The sequence below is a fragment of the Macaca nemestrina genome, chromosome 12 (genome assembly GCF_043159975.1).
Source record: "Macaca nemestrina isolate mMacNem1 chromosome 12, mMacNem.hap1, whole genome shotgun sequence".
In the NCBI taxonomy this organism is placed as follows: Eukaryota; Metazoa; Chordata; class Mammalia; order Primates; family Cercopithecidae; genus Macaca; species Macaca nemestrina.
In genome coordinates this window covers 66,375,662-66,391,922 of record NC_092136.1, presented here as the reverse complement: position 1 = coordinate 66,391,922, position 16,261 = coordinate 66,375,662, and positions in this window count along the sequence as shown.

The window sequence follows — 16,261 nt, the reverse complement described above, 5'->3', positions numbered from 1 at the left end:
ATATTCCACAAGAACTGTCTTAGCGAAAGGCTTCTTGAGAGTAAAGCTGTATCTCTGTGAGATGATTTCACAGAACACAAAGAAGTTTCTCAGAAAGCTTCTTTCTCTTTGTAATCTGAGGATATTTCCTATGGCCCTATAGTCTTCAAAGTGATCCGAAATATCTGTTCTCAGATTCCACAGAAATAAGTCTAGCAAAGGGATCCACGAAATACAAATGTAACTCTGTGAGATGAATTAACAGAACACTAAGCATTTTATCAGAAAGCTGCTTTCCAGATTTCATCTGAGGATACTTCCTTTTTCAACATAGCCCTCTATGGGCTTCGAAACATCACTTTGCCAATTCCACACGAACTGTCTTAGCGAAAGTTTTCTTGAGGGGAAAGCTGTAACTCTGTGAGATGATTTCACAAAACACAAAGAAGTTTCTCAGAAAGCTTCTTTCTCTTTGTTATCGGAGGATATTTCCTTTGGCCCTATAGTCTTCAAAGGGATCCGAAATATCTGTTCCCAGATACCACAGAAATAAGGCTAGCAAAGAGATCCACGAAATGCAGATGCAACTCTGTGAGATGAGTTAACAGAACACTAAGCAGTTTCTCAGAATGCTTCTTTCGAGATTTGATCTGAGGATATTTCCTTTTTCACCATAGCCCTCTATGGGCTTCCAAATATCACTTTGCCAATTCCACAAGAACTGTCTTAGCGAAAGGCTTCTTGAAGGGAAAGCTGTAACTCTGTGAGATGATTTTACAGAACACAAAGAAGGTTGTCAGAAAGCTTCTTTCTCTTTTTTATCGTAGGATATTTTCTTTGGCCCTATAGTCTTCAAAGGGATTCGAAATATCTGTTCTCAGATTCCACAGAAATAAGGCTAGCAAAGTGATCTACGAAATACAGATGTAACTCTGTGAGTGGAAGTCACACATCACAGAGAAGTTTCTCAGAAAACTTCTTTCCAGATTTCATCTGAGGATATTTCCTTTTTCACAATAGCCCCCTGTGGTCTTCCAAATATCACTTTGCCAATTCCACAAGAACTGTCATAGCGAAAGCCTTCTTGAGGGGAACGCTGTAACTCTGTGAGATGATTTCACAGAATACAAAGAAGTTTCTCAGAAAGCTTCTTTCTCTTTGTTATCGGAGGATATTTCCTTTGGCCCTATACTCTTCAAAGGGATCCGAAATATCTGTTCTCATATTCCACAGAAATAAGTCTAGCAAAGAGATCCACGAAATACAGATGTAACTCTCTGAGGTGAATTAACACAACACTAAGCAGGTTCTCAGAAAGCTTCTTTCCAGATTTCATCTGAGGATATTTCCTTTTTCACCATAACCGTCTATGCGCTTTCAAATATCACTTTACCAATTCCACAAGAACTGTCTTAGCGAAAGGCTTCTTGAGGGGAAAGCTGTAACTCTGTGAGATGATTTCACGGAACACAAAGAGGTTTCTCAGAAAGCTTCTTTCTCTTTGTTATCGGAGGATATTTCCTTTGGCCCTATAGTCTTCAAGGGGATCCGAAATATCTATTCTCAGATTCCACAGAAATAAGGTAGCAAGGAGATCCACGAAATACAGATGTAACCCTGTGAGTGGAAGTCACACATCACAGAGCAGTTTCTCAGAAAATTTCTTTCCAGATTTCATCTGAGGATATTTCCTTTTTCACCATAGCATTCTATGGGTTTCCAAATATCACTTTTCCAAATCCACAAGAACTGTCTTAGCGAAAGGCTTCTTGAGGGGAAAGCTGTAACTCTCTGAGATGATTTCACAGAACACAAAGAATTTCCTTAGAAAGCTTCTTTCTCTTTGTTATCGGAGGATATTTCCTTTGGCCCTATAGTCTTCCAAGGGATCCGAAATATCTGTTCTCAGATTCCACAGAAATAAGGCTAGCAAAGAGATCCACGAAATACAGATGTAACTCTGTGAGTGGAAGTCACACATTACAGAGAAGTTTCTCAGAAAGCTTCTTTCCAGATTTAATCTAAGGATATTTCCTTTTCGCCATAGCCCTCTATGGGCTTCCAAATATCACTTTGCCAATTCCACAAGAACTGTCTTAGCGAAAGGCTTCTTGAGGGTAAAGCTGTAACTCTGTGAGATGATTTCACAGAACACAAAGAAGTTTCTCAGAAATCTTCTTTCTCTTTGTTATCGGAGGATATTTCCTTTGGCCCTATAGTCTTCAAAGGGATCCGAAATATCTGTTCTCAGATTCCACAGAAATAAGTCTAGCAAAGAGATCCACGAAATACAGATGAAACTCTCTGAGGTGAATTAACACAACACTAAGCAGTTTCTCAGAAAGCTTCTTTCCAAATTTCATCTGAGGATGTTTCCTTTATCACCATAGCCCTCGATGGGCGTCCAAATATCACTTTTCCAATCCCACAAGAACTGTCTTAGCGAAAGGCTTCTTGAAGGGAAAGCTGTAACTCTGTGAGATGATTTCACAGAACACAAAGAGGTTTCTCAGAAAGCTTCTTTCTCTTTGTTATCGGAGGATATTTCCTTTAGCCCTATAGTCTTCAAAGGGATTCGAAATATCTGTTCTCAGATTCCACAGAAATAAGTCTAGCAAAGAGATCCACGAAATACAGATGTAACTCTGTGAGGTGAATTAACAGAACACTAAGCAGGTTCTCAGAAAGCTTCTTTCCAGATTTCATCTGAGGATATTTCCTTTTTCACCATAGCCGTCTATGCGCTTCCAAATATCACTTTGCCAATTCCACAAGAACTGTCTTAGCGAAAGGCTTCTTGAGGGGAAAGCTGTAACTCTGTGAGATGATTTCACGGAACACAAAGAGGTTACTCAGAAAGCTTCTTTCTCTTTGTTATCGGAGGATATTTCCTTTGGCCCTATAGTCTTCAAGGGGATCCGAAATATCTGTTCTCAGATTCCACAGAAATTAGGTAGCAAAGAGATCCACGAAATACAGATGTAACCCTGTCAGTGGAAGTCACACATCACAGAGCAGTTTCTCAGAAAGTTTCTTTCCAGATTTCATCTGAGGATATTTCCTTTTTCACCTTAGCCCTCTATGGGCTTCCAAATATCACTTTGCCAATTCCACAAGAACTGTCTAAGCGAAAGGCTTCTTGAGGGGAAAGCTGTAACTCTGTGAGATGATTTCACGGAACACAAAGAGGTTTCTCAGAAAGATTCTTTCTCTTTGTTATCGGAGGATATTTCCTTTGGCCCTATAGTCTTCAAGGGGATCCGAAATATGTATTCTCAGATTCCACAGAAATAAGGTAGCAAGGAGATCTACGAAATACAGATGTAACCCTGTGAGTGGAAGTCACACATCACAGAGCAGTTTCTCAGAAAGTTTCTTTCCAGATTTCATCTGAGGATATTTCCTTTTTCACCTAAGCCCTCTATGGGCTTCCAAATATCACTTTGCCAATTCCACAAGAACTGTCTTACCGAAAGGCTTCTTGAGGGCAATGCTGTAACTCTGTGAGATGATTAGACAGAACACCAAGAAGTTTCTCAGAAAGCTTCTTTCTTTTTGTTATCGGAGGATATTTCCTTTGGTCCTATAGTCTTCAAAGTGATCCGAAATATCTGTTCTCAGATTCCACAGAAATAAGTCTAGCAAAGAGATCCACGAAATATAGATGTAACTCTGTGAGATGAATTAACAGAACACTAAGCATTTTCTCAGAAAGCGGCTTTCCAGATTTCATCTGAGGATATTTCCTTTTTCACCAAAGCCCTCTATGGGCTTCGAAATATCACTTTGCCAATTCCAAAAGAACTCTCTTACCGAAAGGCTTCTTCAGGGCAATGGTGTAACTCTGTGAGATGATTCCACAGAACACAAAGAAGTTTCTCAGAAAGCTTCTTTCTCTTTGTTATCGGAGGATATTTCCTTTGGCCCTATAGTCTTCAAAAAGATTCGAAATATCTGTTATCAGATTCCACAGAAATAAGGCTAGCAAAGAGATCCACGAAATACAGATGTAACTCTGTGAAGTGAATTAACAGAACACTAAGCAGTTTCTTAGAAAGCTTCTTTCCAGATTTCATCAGAGGATATTTCCTTTTTCACCATAGCCGTCTATGGGCTTCCAAATAACACTTTGCCAGTTCCAGAAGAACTGTCTCAGCGAAGGGCTTCTTGAGGGGAAAGCTGAAACTCTGTGAGATGATTTCACGGAACACAAAGAGGTTTCTCAGAAAGCTTCTTTCTCTTTCTTATCGGAGGATATTTCCTTTGGGCCTATAGTCTTCAAAGGGATCCGAAATATCTGTTCTCAGATTCCACAGAAAAAAGGTAGCAAAGAGATCCACGAAACACAAATGTAACCCTGTGAGATGAATTAACAGAACATTAAGCATTTTCTCAGAAAGCTGCTTTCCAGATTTCATCTGAGGATATTTCCTTTTTCACCATAGCCCTCTATGGGCTTCAAAATATCACTTTGCCAATTCCACAAGAACTGTCTTAGCGAAAGGTTTCTTGAGGGGAAAGCTGTAACTCTGAGAGATGATTTCACAGAACACAAAGAAGTTTCTCAGAAAGCTTCTTTCTCTTTGGTATCGGAGGATATTTCCTTTGGCCCTATAGTCTTCCAAGGGATCCGAAATATCTGTTCTCAGATTCCACAGACATAAGGCTAGCAAAGAGATCCACGAAATACAGATGTAACTCTCTGAGATGAATTAACACAACACTAAGCAGTTTCTCAGAAAGCTTCTTTCCAGATTTCATCTGAGGATGTTTCCTTTTTCACCATAGCCCTCTATGGGCTTCCAAATATCACTTTTCCAATTGCACAAGAACTGTCTTAGCGAAAGGCTTCTTGAGGGTAAAGCTGTAACTCTGTGAGATGATTTCACAGAACACAAAGAAGTTTCTCAGAAAGCTTCTTTCTCTTTGTTATCAGAGGATATTTCCTTTGGCCCTAAAGTCTTCAAAGGGATCCGAAATATCTGTTCTCTAATTCCACAGAAATAAGGTTAGCAAAGAGATCCACTAAATAAAGATTTAACTCTGTGAGGTGAATTAACAGAACACTAAGCAGTTTCTCAGAAAGCTTTTTCCAGATTTCGTCTGACGAAATTTCCTTTTTGACCATAGCCCTCTATGGGCTTCCAAATATCACTTTGGCAATTCCAGAAGAACTGTCTTAGCGAAAGGCTTCTTGAGGGTAAAGCTGTAACTCTGTGAGATGATTTCACAGAACACAAAGAAGGTTCTCAGAAAGCTTCTTTCTCTTTGTTATCGGAGGATATTCCCTTTGGCCCTATAGTTTTGAAAGGGATTCGAAATATCTGTTCTCAGATTCCACAGAAATAAGGCTAGCAAAGAGATCCACGAAATACACATGTAACACTGTGAGATGAATTAACAGAACACTAAGGAGTTTCTCAGAAAGCTTCTTTCCAGATTTCATTAGAGGATATTTCCTTTTTCAACATAGCCGTCTTTGGGCTTCCTAATATCACTTTGCCATTTCCACAAGAACTGTCTTAGCAAAAGGCTTCTTGAGGGTAAAGCTGTTACTCTGTGAGATGATTTCACGGAACACAGAGGAGTTTCTCAGCAAGCTTCTTTCTCTTTGTTATCGGAGGATATTTCCTTTGGCTCTATTGACTTAAAAGGGATACGTAATGTCTGTTCTCAGATTCCACAGAAATAAGGCTAGCAAAGAGATCCACGAAATACAGATGAAACTCTGTGAGTGGAAGCCACACATCACAGAGCAGTTTCTCAGAAAGCTTCTTTCCAGATTTCATCTGAGGATATTTCCTTTTTCACCATAGCCCGCTATGGGCTACCAAATATCACTTTTCCGATTCCACAAGAACTGTCTTAGCGAAAAGCTTCTTGAGGGGAAAGCTGTAACTCTGTGAGATGATTTCACAGAACACAGAGGAGTTTCTCAGAAAGCTTCTTTCTCTTTCTTATCGGAGAATATTTCCTTTGGCCCTATAGTCTTCAAAGGGATCCGAAATATCTGTTCTCAGACTCCACAGAAATAAGGCTAGCAAAGAGATCCACGAAATACAGATGTAACTCTGTGAGGTGAATTAACAGAACACTAAGCAGTTTCTCAGAAAGCTTCTCTCCAGATTTCATCTGTGGATATTTCCTTTTTCACCATAGCCCTCCATGGGCTTCCAAATATCACTTTGCCAATTCCACAAGAACTGTCTTAGCGAAAGGATTCTTGAGGGGAAAGCTGTAACTCTGTGAGATGATTTCACAGAACACAAAAAAGTTTCTCAGAAAGCTTCTTTCTTTTTGTAATCGGAGGTTATTTCCTTTGGCCCTATAGTCTTCCAAGGGATCCGAAATATCTCTTCTCAGATTCCACAGAAATAAGGGTAGCAAAGAGATCCACGAAATATAGATATAACTTTGTGAGATGAATTAACAGAACACTAAGCAGTTTCTAAGAAAGCTTCTTTCCAGTTTTCTTCTGAGGATATTTCCTTTTTCAACATAGCCGTTTGTGGGCTTCCTAATATCACTTTGCCAATTCCACAAGAACTGTCTTTGCGAAAGGCTTCTTGAGGGGAAAGCTGTAAATCTATGAGATGATTTCACAGAAAACAACGAAGTTTCTCAGAAAGCTTCTTTCTCTTTGTTATCGGAGGATATTTCCTTTGGCCCTTTGACTTAAAAGGGATCCGTAATATCTGTTCTCAGATTCTACAGAAATAAGGCTAGCAAAGAGATCTACGAAATACAGATGTAACTCTGTGAGTGGAAGTCACACATCAGAGAGAAGTTTCTCAGAAAGCTTCTTTCCAGATTTCATCTGAGGATATTTCCTTTTCGCCATAGCCCTCTATGGGCTTCCAAATATCACTTTGCCAATTCCACAAGAACTGTCTTAGCGAAAGGCTTCTTGAGGGTAAAGCTGTAACTCTGTGAGATGATTTCACCGAACACAAAGAAGTTTCTCAGAAAGCTTCTTTCTCTTTGTTATCGGAGGATATTTCCTTTGGCCCTATAGTCTTCAAAGGGATCCGAAATATCTGTTCTCAGATTCCACAGAAATAAGGCTAGGAAAGAGATCCACGAAATACAGATGTAACTCTGTGAGATGAATAAACAGAACACTAAGAATTTTCTCAGAAAGCTGCTTTCCAGATTTCATCTGAGGATATTTCCTTTTTCACCATAGCCCTCTATGGGCTTCCAAATATGACTTTTCCAAATCCACAAGAACTGTCTTAGCGAGCGGCTTCTTGAGGGGAAAGCTGTAACTCTGTGAGATGATTTCACAGAACACAAAGAAGTTCCTTAGAAAGCTTCTTAGTCTTTGCTAACGGAGGATATTTCCTTTGGCCCTATAGTCTTCAAAGGGATCCGAAATATCTGTTCTCAGATTCCACAGAAATAAGGCTAGCAAAGAGATCCACGAAATACAGATGTAACTCTGTGAGTGGAAGTCACACATCACAGAGAAGTTTCTCAGAAAGCTTCTTTCCAGATTTCATCAGAGGATATTTCCTTTTTCAACATAGCCCGCTATGGGCTTCCAAATATCACTTTGCAAATTCCACAAGATCTGTCTTAGCGAAAGGCTTCTTGAGGGGAAAGCTGTAACTCTGTGCAATGATTTCACAGAACACAAAGAAGGTTCTCAGAAAGCTTCTTTCTCTTTGTTATCGGAGGATATTTCCTTTGGCCCAATAGTCTTCCAAGTGATCCGAAATATCTGTTCTCAGATTCCACAGAAATAAGGCTAGCAAAGAGATGCACGAAATACAGATGTAACTCTGTGAGTGGAAGTCACACATCACAGAGAAGTTTCTCAGAAAACTTCTTTCCAGATTTCATCTGAGGATATTTCCTTTTTCACCATAGCCCTCTATGGGTTTCCAAATATCACTTTGCCAATTCCACAAGAACTTTCTTAGCGAAAGGCTTCTTGAAGGGAAAGATGTAACTCTGTGAGATGATTTCACAGAACACAAAGAAGTTTCTCAGAAACCTTCTTTGTCTTTGTTATAGGAGGATATTTACTTTGACCCTATAGTCTTCAAAAGGATCCGAAATATCTGTTTTCAGGTTCCACAGAAATAAGTCTAACAAAGAGATACACGAAATACAGATCTAACTTTGTAAATGGAAGTCACACATCACACAGCATTTACTCAGAAAGCTTCTATCCAGATTTCATCTGAAGATATTTCCTTTTCACCTTAGTCCTCCGTGGGCTTCCAAATATCACTTTGCCAATTCCGCAAGAACTGACTTAGCGAGCGGCGTCTTGAGGGGAAAGCGGTAACTCTGTGAGATGATTTCACAGAACACAAAGAAGTTTCTCAGAAAGCTTCTTTCTCTTTGTTAACGGAGGATATTTCCTTTGGCCCTATAGTCTTCAAAGGGATTCGAAATATCTGTTCTCAGATTCCACAGAAATAAGGCTAGCAAAGAGATCCACGAAATACAGATGTAACTCTGTGAGGTGAATTAACAGAACACTAAGCAGGTTCTCAGAAAGCTTCTTTCCAGATTTCATCTGAGGATATTTCCTTTTCGCCATAGCCCTCTATGGGCTTCCAAATATTACTTTGCCAATTCCCCAAGAACTGTCTTAGCGAAAGACTTCTTGAGGGTAAAGCTGTAACTCTGTGAGAAGATTTCACAGAACACAAAGAAGTTTCACAGAAAGCTTCTTTCTCTTTGTTATCAGAGGATATTTTCTTTGGCCCTATAGTCTTCAAAGGGATCCGAAATATCTGTTCTCAGATTCCACAGAAATAGGGCGAGGAAAGAGATCCACGAAATACAGATGTAACTCTGTGAGATGAATAAACAGAACACTAAGCATTTTCTCAGAAAGCTTCTTTCCAGATTTCCTCTGAGGATATTTCCTTTTTCACCCTAGCCCTCTATGGGCTTCCAAATACCACTTTTCCAAAATCCACAAGAACTGTCTTAGCGAGCGGCTTCTTGAGGGGAAAGCTGTAACTCTGTGAGATGATTTCACAGAACACAAGGAAGGTTCTCAGAAAGCTTCTTTCTCTTTGTTATCGGAGGATATTTCCTTTGGCCCTATAGTCTTCCTAGGGATCCGAAATATCTGTTCTCAGATTCCACAGAAATAAGGCTAGCAAAGAGATCCACGAAATACAGATGTAACTCTCTGAGGTGAATTAACAGAACACTAAGCAGGTTCTCAGAAAGCTTCTTTCCAGATTTCATCTGAGGATATTTCCTTTTTCACCATAGTCGTCTATGGGCTTCCAAATATCACTTTGCCAATTCCACAAGAACTGTCTTAGCGAAAGGCTTCTTCAGGGGAAAGCTGTAATTCTGTGAGATGATTTCACGGAACAAAAAGAGGTTTCTCAGAAAGCTTCTTTCTCTTTGTTATCGGAGGATATTTCCTTTGGCCCTATAGTCTTCAAAGGGATCCGAAATATCTATTCTCAGATTCCACAGAAATAAGGTAGCAAAGAGATCCACGAAATACAAATGTAACCCTGTGAGTGGAAGTCACACATCACAGAACAGTTTCTCAGAAGGTTTCTTTCCAGATTTCATCTGAGGATATTTCCTTTTTCACCATAGCCCTCTGTGGGCTTCCAAATATCACTTTGCATATTCCACAAGAACTGTCTTAGCGAAAGGCTTCTTGAGGGGAAAGCTGTAACTCTCTGAGATGATTTCACAGAACACAAAAAATTTCCTTAGAAAGCTTCTTTCTCTTTGTTATCGGAGGATATTTCCTTTGGCCCTATAGTCTTCCAAGGGATCCGAAATATCTGTTCTCAGATTCCACAGAAATAAGGCTAGCAAAGAGATCCACGAAATACAGATGTAACTCTGTGACTGGAAGTCACACATCACAGAGAAGTTTCTCAGAAAGCTTCTTTTCAGATTTAATCTAAGGTTATTTCCTTTTCGCCATAGCCCTCTAGGGGCTTCCAAATATCACTTTGCCAATTCCACAAGAACTGTCTTAGCGAAAGCCTTCTTGAGGGGAAAGCTGTAACTCTGTGAGATGATTTCACAGAACACAAAGAAGTTTCTCAGAAAGCTTCTTTCTCTTTTGTATCGGAGGATATTTCCTTTGGCCCTATTGTCTTCAAATGGATCCGAAATATCTGTTCTCAGATTCCACAGAAATAAGGCTAGCAAAGAGATCCACGAAATACAGATGTAACTCTGTGAGTGGAAGCCACACAACACAAAGCAGTTTCTCAGAAAGCTTCTTTCCAGATTTCATCTGAGGATATTTCCTTTTTCACCATAGCCCTCTATGGGCTTCCAAATATCACTTTGCCAATTCCACAAGAACTGTCTTAGCGTGCGGCTTCTTGAGGGGAAAGGTGTAACTCTGTGAGATGATTTCACAGAACACAAAGAAGTTTCTCAGAAAGCTTCTTTCTCTTTGTTATCGGAGGATATTTCCTTTGGCCTTATAGTTTTCAAAGGGATCCGAAATATCTGTTCTCAGATTCCACAGAAATAAGGGTAGCGAAGAGATCCACGAATTACAGATGTAACTCTGTGAGATGAAAAAACAGAACACTAAGCATTTTCTCAGAAAGCTGCTTTCCAGATTTCATCTGAGGATATTTCCTTTTTCACCATAGCCCTCTATGGGCTTCCAAATATCACTTTTCCAAATCCACCAGAACTGTCTTAGCGAGCGGCTTCCTGAGGGGAAAGCTGTAACTCTGTGAGATGATTTCACAGAACACAAAGAAGTTCCTTAGAAAGCTTCTTTCTCTTTGTTATCGGAGGATATTTCCTTTGCCCCTATATTCTTCAAAGGGATCGGAAATATCTGTTCTCAGATTCCACAGAAATAAGGTTAGCAAAGAGATCCACTAAATAGAGAAGTAACTCTGTGAGGTGAGTTAATAGAACACCAAGCAGTTTCTCAGAAAGGATCTTTCCAGATTTCGCCTGAGGATATTTCCTTTTTCACCATAGACTTCTATGGGCTTCCAAATATCACTTTGCCAGTTCCACAAGAACTGTCTTAGCGAAAGGCTTCTTGAGGGGAAAGCTGTAACTCTGTGAGATGATTTCCCAGAACACAAAGTAGTTTCTCAGAAAGCTTCTTTCTCTTTGTTATCGGAGGATATTTCCTTTGGCCCTGTAGTCTTCAAAGGGATCCTAAATATCTGTTCTCAGATTCCACAGAAATAAGGCTAGCAAAGAGATCCACGAAATACAGATGTAACTCTGTGAGATGAATTAACAGAACACTAAGCCGTTTCTCAGAAAGCTTCTTTCCAGATTTCATCTGAGGATATTTCCTTTTTCACCATAGCCGTCTAAGGGCTTCCAAATGTCAGTATTTCCAATTCCACAAGAACTGTCTTAGAGAAAGGCTTCTTGAGGGGAATGCTGTAAATGTGTGAGATGATTTCACAAAACGCAAAGAAGTTTCTCAGAAAGCTTCTTTCTCTTTGTTATCAGAGGATATTTCCCTTGTCCCTGTAGTCTTCAAAGGGATCCGAAATATCTGTTCTCAGATTCCACAGAAATAAGGCTAGCAAAGAGATCCACGAAATACAGATGTAACTCTGTGAGTGGAAGTCACACATCACAGAGAAGTTTCTCAGAAAGCTTCTTTCCACATTTCATTTGAGGATATTTTCTTTTTCACCATAGCCCTCTATGGGCTTCCAAATATCACTTTGCCAATTCCACAAGAACTGTCTTAGTGAAAGGCTTCTTGAAGGGAAAGCTGTAACTGTGTGAGATGATTTCACAGAACACAAAGAAATTTCTCAGAAAGCTTCTTTCTCTTTGTTATCGGAGGATATTTCCTTTGGCCCTATAGTCTTCAAAGGGATCCGAAATATCTGTTCTCAGATTCCACAGAAATAAGGCTAGAAAAGAGATCCACGAAATACAGATGTAACTCTGTGAGATGAATTAACAGAACACTAAGCAGTTTCTCAGAAAGCTTCTTTCCAGATTTCATCTGAGGATATTTCCTTTTACACCATAGCCCTCTATGGGCTTCCAAATATCACTTTTCCAAATCCACAAAAACTGTCTTAGCGAGCGGGTTGTTCAAGGCAAAGCTGTAATTCTGTGAGATGATTTCACAGAACACAAAGAAGTTTCTCAGAAAGCTTCTTTCTCTTTGTTATCAGAGGATATTTCCTTTGGCCCTATAGTCTTCAAAGGGATCCGAAATTTCTGTTCTCAGATTCCACAGAAATAAGGCTAGCAAAGAGATCCACGAAATAGAGATGTAACTCTGTGAGTGGAAGTCACACATCACAGAGCAGTTTCTCAGAAAGCTTCTTTCCATATTTCATCTGAGGATATTTCCTTTTCACCATAGCCCTTTACGGGCTTCCAAATATCACTTTGCAAATTCCACAAGAACTGTCTTAGCGAAAGGCTTTTTGAGGGGTAAGCTGTAACTCTGTGAGATGATTTCACAGAACACAAAGAAGTTTCTCAGAAAGCTTCTTTCTCTTTGTTATCGGAGGATATTTCCTTTGGCCCTATAGTCTTCAAAGGGATCCGAAATATCTGTTCTCAGATTCCACAGAAATAAGGCTAGCAAATAGATAGACGAAATACATATGTAACTTTGTGAGATGAATAAACAGAACATTAAGCAGTTTCTCAGAATGCTTCTTTCCAGATTTCATATGTGGATATATGGTTTGTCACCATAGCCCTCTATGGGCTTCCATATATTCTTTGCCAATTCCACAAGAACTGTCTTAGCGGAAGGCTTCTAGAGGGGAAAGCTGTAACTCTGTGAGATGATTTCACAGAACACAAAGAAGTTTCTCAGAAAGCTTCTTTCTCTTTGTTATCGGAGGATATTTCCTTTGGCCCTATAGTCTTCAAAGAGATCCGAAATATCTGTACTCAGATTCCACAGAAATAAGGTTAGCAAAGAGATCCACTAAATAAAGATGTAACTCTGTGAGATGAAGTAACAGAACACTAAGCAGTTTCTCAGAAAGCTTCTGTCCAGATTTCGTCTGAGGATATTTCCTTTTTCACCATAGCCCTCTATGGGCTTCCAAATATCACTTTGCCAATTCCACAAGAATTGTCTTAGCGAAAGGCTTCTTGAGGGGAAAGCTGTAACTCTGTGAGATGATTTCACGGAACTCAAAGAAGTTTCTCAGAAAGCTTCTTACTCTTTGTTATCAGAGGATACTTCTTTTGGCCCTATAGTCTTCAATGGGATCCGAAATATCTGTTCTCAGATTCCACAGAAATAAGGCTAGCAAAGAGATCCACGAAATACATATGTAACTCTGTGAGTGGAAGTCACACATCACAGAGAAGTTTCTCAGAAAGCTTCTTTCCAGATTTCATCTGAGGATATTTTCTTTTTCACCATAGCCCACTATGGGCTTCCAAATATCACTTTGCCAATTCCACAAGAACTGTCTTAGCGAAAGGCTTCTTGAGGCGAAAGATGTACCTCTGTGAGATGATTTCCCAGAACACAAAGAAGTTTCTCAGAAAGCTTCTTTCTCTTTCTTATCGGAGGATATTTCCTTTGGCCTTATAGTCTTCAAAGGGATCCGAAATATCTGTTCTCAGATTCCACAGAAATAAGGCTAGCAAAGAGATCCACGAAATACAGATGTAACTCTGTGAGATGAATTAAAAGAACACTAAGCAGTTTCTCAGAAAGCTGCTTTCCAGATTTCATCTGAGGATATTTCCTTTGTCACCATAGCCCTCTATGGGCTTCAAAATATCACTTTGCAATTCCTCAAGAACTTTCTTAGCTAAAGGTTTCCTGGGGGAAATGCTGTATCTCTGTGAGATGATTTCACAGAACACAAAGAAGTTTCTCAGAAAGCTTCTTTCTCTTTGTTATCGAAGGATATTTCCTTTGGCCATATAGTCTTCAAAGGGATCCGAAATATCTGTTCTCAGATTCCACAGAAATAAGGCTAGCAAAGAGATCCTGGAAATATAGATGTAACTCTGTGAGATGAATTAACAGAACAGTAAGTAGTTTCTCAGAAAGCTTCTTTCCAGATTTCATCTGAGGATATTTCCTTTGTCACCATAGCCCTCTATGGGCTTCCAAATATCACTTTGCCAATTCCACAAGAACTGTCTTAGCTAAAGGCTTCTTGAGGGGAAAGCTGTAACTCTGTGAGATGATTTCACAGAACACAAAGAGGTTTCTCAGAAAGCTTCTTTCTCTTTTTTATCGAAGGATATTTCCTTTGGCCCTATAGTCTTCAAAGGAATTCGAAATATCTGTTCTCAGATTCCACAGAAATAAGGCTAGCAAAGAGATCCACGAAATACAGATGTAACTCTGTGAGTGGAAGTCACACATCAAAGAGAAGTTTCTCAGAAAGCTTCTTTCCAGATTTCATCTGAGGATATTTTCTTTTTCACCATAGCCCTCTAGGGGCTTCCAAATATCACTTTGCCAATTCCACAAGAACTGTCTTAGTGAAAGGCTTCTTGAAGGGAAAGCTGTAACTCTGTGAGATGATTTCACAGAACACAAAGAAGTTTCTCAGAAAGCTTCTTTCTCTTTGTTATCGGAGGATATTTCCTTTGGACCTATAGTCTTCAAAGGGATCCGAAATATCTGTTCTCAGATTCCACAGAAATAAGGCTAGCAAAGAGATCCACGAAATACAGATGTAACTCTGGGAGTGGAAGTCACACATCACAGAGCAGTTTCTCTGAAAGCTTCTTTCCAGATTTTATCTGAGGATATTTCCTTTTTCACCATAGCCCTCTATGGGCTTCCAAATATCACTTGTCCAAATCCACAAGAACTGTCTTAGCGAGCGACTTCCTGAGGGGAAAGCTGTAACTCTGTGAGATGATTTCACAGAACACAAAGAAGTACCTCAGAAAGCTTCTTTCTCTTTGTTATCGGAGGATATTTCCTTTGGCCCTAAATTCTTCAAAGGGATCCGAAATATCTATTCTCAGATTCCACAGAAATAAGGCTAGCAAAGAGATCCACGAAATACAGATGTAACTCTGTGAGTGGAAGTCACACATCACAGAGCAGTTTCTCAGAAAGCTTCTTTCCAGATTTCATCTGAAGATATTTCCTTTTCACCATAGCCCTCTATGGGCTTCCAAATATCCCTTTGCAAATTCCACAAGAACTGTCTTAGCGAAAGGCTTCTTGAGGGGAAAGCTGTAACTCTGTGAGATGATTTCACAGAACACAAAGAAGTTTCTCAGAAAGCTTCTTTCTCTTTGTTATCGGAGGATATTTCCTTTGGCCCTATAGTCTTCAAAGGGATCCGAAATATCTGTTCTCAGATTTCACGGAAATAAGGCTAGCAAAGATATACACGAAATACAGATGTAACTCTGTGAGTTGAATTAACAGAACACTAAGCAGTTTCTCAGAAAGCTTCTTTCCAGATTTCATATGAGGATATTTCCTTTGTCACCATAGCCCTCTAAGGGCTTCCAAATATCACTTTGCCAATTCCACAAGAACTGTCTTAGCTGAAGGCTTCTTGAGGGGAAAGCTGTAACTCTGTGAGATGATTTCACAGAACACAAAGAAGTTTCTCAGAAAGCTTCTTTCTCTTTGTTATCGGAGGATATTTCCTTTGGCCCTATAGTCTTCCAAGGGATCCGAAATGTCTGTTCTCAGATTCCACAGAAATAAGGCTAGCAAAGAGATCCACGAAATACAGAAGTAACCCTGTGCGATGAATTAACAGGACACTAAGGAGTTTCTCAGAAAGCTGCGTACCAGATTTCATCTGAGGATATTTCCTTTTTCACCATGGCCGTCTAAGGGCTCCCAAATGTCACTTTGCCAATTCCACAAGAACTGTCTTAGCGAAGGCTTCTTGCGGGGAAAGCTGTAACTCTGTGAGATGATTTCACAGAACACAAAGAAGTTTCTCAGAAAGCTTCTTTCTCTTTGTTATCGGAGGATATTTCCCTTGTCCCTATAGTCTTCAAAGGGATCCGAAATATCTGTTCTCAGATTCCACAGAAATAAGGCTAGCAAAGAGATCCACAAAATACAGATGTAACTCTGTGAGTGGAAGTCACACATCACAGAGAAGTTTCTCAGAAAGCTTCTTTGCAGATTTCATCTGAGGATATTTCCTTTTTCACCATAGCCCTCTATGGGCTTCCAAATATCACTTTGCCAATTACAACAGACTGTCTTAGTGAAAGGCTTCTTGAAGGGAAAGCTGTAACTGTGTGAGATGATTTCACAGAACACAAAGAAGTTTCTCAGAAAGCTTCTTTCTCTTTGTTATCGGAGGATATTTCCTTTGGACCTATAGTCTTCAAAGGGATC